The following is a 5,087-nucleotide window of genomic DNA, read 5'->3' as shown; positions in this document are numbered from 1 at the left end:
TGATGAAACGTCACAGAAGAGGGTGCAACGGGGAGGATGACGCTGTTTCTTAAAGGCACAGTTTGTTTTTTTCAACTGTTAAATTAAATTCTCATTTAAATAAAATTCCCTGTGGTGTGGGAGTTAGCTCTGTCGCCTCGCAACATGGAGGTTTTGGGTCTTTCTGTATGGAGTTTGCATGTTCTCCTTCCTCCCATAGTCCAGAGGTATGCAGGTTAAGTTAACTGGCGACACCAAACTGTGAATGCACATGGTTGCATGTCTCTGTTTCACTCACTGCAAGGCCAAATGGACAAAGTGAGCAGCTGTCCCAGACTTTTAAGGAGCCTAAAAACCGCAAGGCACAGTTTATTTTGTTTGTGGCAATTCAGTTACTCACATATTAGTTTTTTGTCAGTAACATCTGGAAATAACTGGAAATAATTCGATTATTTAGAGGATATGTTCACAGCTTTTCAAGACTGTCTGAAAACAAGTCAGCCGTCCACATGTAGTCACATCAGTTTATTTGTAGAGCATGCTTAAAAACAACAAAATGAAAACAAAAAAGCAAAGTGTTTTATGGTGTCTGTGACTTATCAATGTGTCTGTCTATGCATGAGTTTTATGTGTATATTTTTGGTGCACAGGTCTCTCTTGAAAACAGAATCTTGAGACTGCCTATTTAAGTAAATGATTTAAATAAATGAATCAATTAAAATGTCTTCTTGATGACAATTAAAGAGATGAGCCTTCAGATGTGTTTTAAAGATAACTATGAAGAGAGAAGATCTGTACACTGAAACATGTTTTGGTTGTTGTATTTCTCTTGGTCTTACTGATATATTCCTAAATGAATTTGTTTACATCAACACGTCAGGGTATGTACTCAACATGATGGTGGGTTGTCAAACCCAGATATCATCAGGCTAAACATGCTGTTTTCCGTGACACCATGTCAGAGAAGCATACATTCATCTCTGGTGTACATTTTAAAGCTCTAGTAGTGGTGTTGTGTTTTATATGGAACGATCTTTCTAATATTTGTATTTCTCATGTATACAGTGGTGGACAAAACACCATTATGCAATGTAATACAACACTATCACTGAGGAGAGCCTCAAAAATCACCATGAAGTTGAACCAATACTGCTCTAGCACTGTGTCAACAAAAACAGCTTTTGTTTATTCACAAAGATATGAATCATTGTAGAGCTACCTCAGTGGATTACAACAGTTTGCACAAGTAAACTGATAACTCTGTATATTCTTGTTCTAGTGGAAACCTGTGAGTGTTTGACTAATCCTTGACACTTGTAGCCAATAGATCTACCTGTCAATGGACTCAGGCCGTGTATGATAAACAAAAGCAAATATTAGCCTGCTCTGGAACTCATGAAATTTCTACTCTGTCAGGTAAGTGACTGGCTGGCCTAAGTTACTGAAGATGAAACTACAAAATTAACCTGCCTAACCAGACAAGGGAGACCATCATACATCCATAGTTAGGCTGTCTGGGTCTTCAGAATTCAGTTGAGAACATGCAATGCACAACTTTTCACCCCTAGGTGTCACTGACAGCTACCTATATATTATCCCACCCAGGCATCGATGGCAGCAATGGGTAGGGGACATGTTTATTTTATGACTGGGCACAGAAGGGAAATGTCACCAGTGCCCTTTTAAACAATGCAGTGTTTAACAAAAGAGCAGTGGTTGAAAAGATCATGGCTGAAAATGAGCAAAATGCAAACATGTTTGAAGGTGTAATGCTGAGTTAAACCAAGAGCAAGAACTCTAAGAACATCTAAAACCTAATTTCCCCTTCGTCTGTTTGCGTGTGAGATCATTATCTGGCCTTAAAAATTGGTCCTGAGATAAAACACGAATTGTGAACAGAATGTTAATTATGCATTCTGAGTTCAATTGGCTGCATTATTTCTGATCCATCCTCTCATCTGCTTTGAAGTTATTACAGCAGTGCTCCTCCTGGATTGTGCCTCTTAGTTTTCGAGACACATAGAGATGCACAGCTTGATTAGCAGATACACTGTGGTTTGGAAGTGTTTTACATAATGCTGCTATGTGCCAAAGGTGACATATTGTTTCAGTCAGGACGCATTAGCAGTAAAAGCCCATCACTGACTGGTGCTGTGTTCCAGTAGGCTGGCCTCAATAACAACCATTGCAACAGCAGTAATGCACACATGTGATATACTGCATATTCACACTACAAAAGTCTGATATAATGCAGTTTGACTTTTTTATGCATCTTGGGTTGAAATAAATTGTCATATCTTTCTTTGGTACAGTGATGACAGTTGAGAATGAAACCTGAGAAGAGAGCACCACTTTAATTTATTTTGACAAGGCCGCTCTGTGTGGGCTTCAGTCCTACATTTATTTTCATCTTTGTACCCTGTTCACGGGCAGTGCGCGTACGATTGATGTTAGGAGTGAATGATGTAATGTCTGAGAACACGGAAACAATACCTGAATGTCACACTCTGTGTCTGTAGCACTTCATGCCGAGGCTCAAGTCTAGGCAACACAAAGTGCAGTACCAGACCGCACTCATTCAAAGGGGAAAAAAGTGCTTGTAATGTAAGGTTGTTTCTGGGCCTTGGATAGAGCTTTACGTGATTTCCTCCAATCCAAATCAGGCAGTGTTGGAGCTCAGCAACCATTAACTGAGTCCAAGGAAAAAAAGGGGGGGGACATTCTCAAATGGTTGGAAATATTTTTTCTTTAAATTGTCTGACTTTGTGCTTGTGTTTTTGAGCACTTAAATGGCCATGACCTTTAAAAGTTACTGCAGTATATTTAATCAGCAATTTTTTCTTAAAGGTCGTCCTTTAAGATTCCAGTGTTGTGTATAATGGCTACCTACTTTTATGTTATGCAGAAGTGCAGCATTATATACTTATGCTTCTATATTGTATATGCATTATATATGTATGTCTGTATATGTCTATATATATATATATATATATATATATATACACACACACACACCTGAAACCATCAGAGTTTCACCTCTGCTGCTATGCGCAACAACACCACATATATTTTTCTACTTCACAAATGGCTGTGGCTGCTTTGCAATTCCACCTAGTGTCTCCTCATCTGGCATGCATCAACAGTCACATCCTTCCTTGTGTGAAGTCAGGAACTTTTCTTGGCCACTGTGCTTGGCTTGATCCAAACAAGAGGGTGCAGAGGGCCGTAGCACTTACTTAAACGCTTAGTCAGTGGCGATGTTCTCAGACTGGTAGGTCAGCTTTCACCAGAAGTGTAATAGGCTTTGGAGGGGTCACTGCTTCAAATTGTTTGGGAAGTACACAGCTTTAAGTTCCCCTAGGTGTGAGGCACAGTAAAAACTGCTGTAGGTAGATGTAATAAAAGGTGTTACTATCCAGTGAAATCAGCCCTCGCCTCAGGGTAGCTATCTTATGTGTTCCAAGAAATGTAAAAGAGGAGCAGAAAGTGGGAATACCTCAAATGATTACCATGGTACAACTCTGTGATAAGACTGCTGATGTCCACACTCTGCGATCTGGTGAACCTTATAGTTTTTATTAATTATAGTGAAAGGAAAAATGAATCTCCTTAAATATCAACTTTTCCCTTGAGAAGCAATATACCTTTTCACCTACAGATTAACTTGGTCTGCATAAAGTAAAACAGGGAGCCGTGCTCTAAGTATTAAATCCCTTTACACAATCTACTACATGCTTTAAATTCCCCTGCCATTTCCATGGCACAGGCCTTAGGTGGAGCTGAGTGGGTTTGTATTTGCAGCTGTATGCATTCATGATCATGGACAGTGAAGGTGTAATCTTGACAAAGCACTTCAGTGTACACCACATTTAATGTATATTAACTACCCCTAATTCACAACTCAACAACATTTATTTCTCATTGAAATTTACACATACAAAATTATATTAATAGTAGCATGTCCTGTTTTATTCATATCATACCATATTGAAATGTATTGAATATTTAATGCACAAGTGAATTAGAATTAAGCATTTTGATGTTTCATAGTTAAACCTAAAGCTGCTGCTTTTAACTACAGCCATTTAACTGCAGCCTGGAAAGTCTTTACAAGGCACAGGTGGGCAGGAGTCACTTTCACCACAGTATATTTGGGTCTTAATTTCCCATGGTGTAGCCCTCCCACAGAGCCATAGTGCCTTGTCTTTACTGGTTTACTTTAAAGACTTCCTCTCTTTACCTTACAAACCTGCAGCAGTGCAGTGACAGAAAACATATTTAGTATACCAGAAAAGGTCAACAACATTTAACAGTCATTAATGGCCATATATGAGGTTTGTCCCTGCTGAACACTATGTAGTATGTAGCAGATTAAAAAGAATAATCTGGCTCTTTGTATTTGTATGTGCTTGTTGCTGGGATTCTTTGCTGATGTATTACACAATGCTGTAATGGGATGATGTGTAAGAATTGATCCACATTCAAATCACTGTGAAATTACTCACAGAGTGAACAGATAACAGACTGAGGTATATACAATTTGTCAATTTAGATCACCTCAGACACCACCTCTGTGATCTAACAAAGGTTACAACAAACACTATGAGGCTGTATCCACCTGTTTAAACAAAGACAGAAGAGCAGGACAATGTATCACACAATGGATAGATAACATTAACGCCTGCTGCATTAAGAGGCCCAAGTAGACAATGATGTCACAATCGCTGGCATCAGTCATACTGAAAGCCTCAATATACTGAAGAATATTGAGGCTACGCTATCATGAAAGAACTGAGGCAAGAATGACTTCATTCTGCTCAGAGAACAAATAATAAACACAGTGTATAAAACTTAAAGCTTTAATTCAATATTCCTAGTGAGAAATAGAGAAAGTGCCCATTAGGTAGATTATTACGAGGCAGGGTCGCAGTCAGTGGGCCCGGGCAATTAGTAGTGGCATAAGTCACCATTCAAACATGCATGAATGAGAAATTACAACAGTGCGGGGTGCAATTACCTCTCCCAAATCAGCGCGTGTCAGATGACATTATCTCGCAGGCTGAGAGCCATTACTGCACCGAGGGTTTTCAAGCCCCAGAGAAGTAAGG

Source organism: Lates calcarifer, linkage group LG6, assembly GCF_001640805.2.
Source record: "Lates calcarifer isolate ASB-BC8 linkage group LG6, TLL_Latcal_v3, whole genome shotgun sequence".
Lineage (NCBI taxonomy): Eukaryota > Metazoa > Chordata > Actinopteri > Centropomidae > Lates > Lates calcarifer.
Note: the sequence above shows the minus strand (reverse complement) of the source record.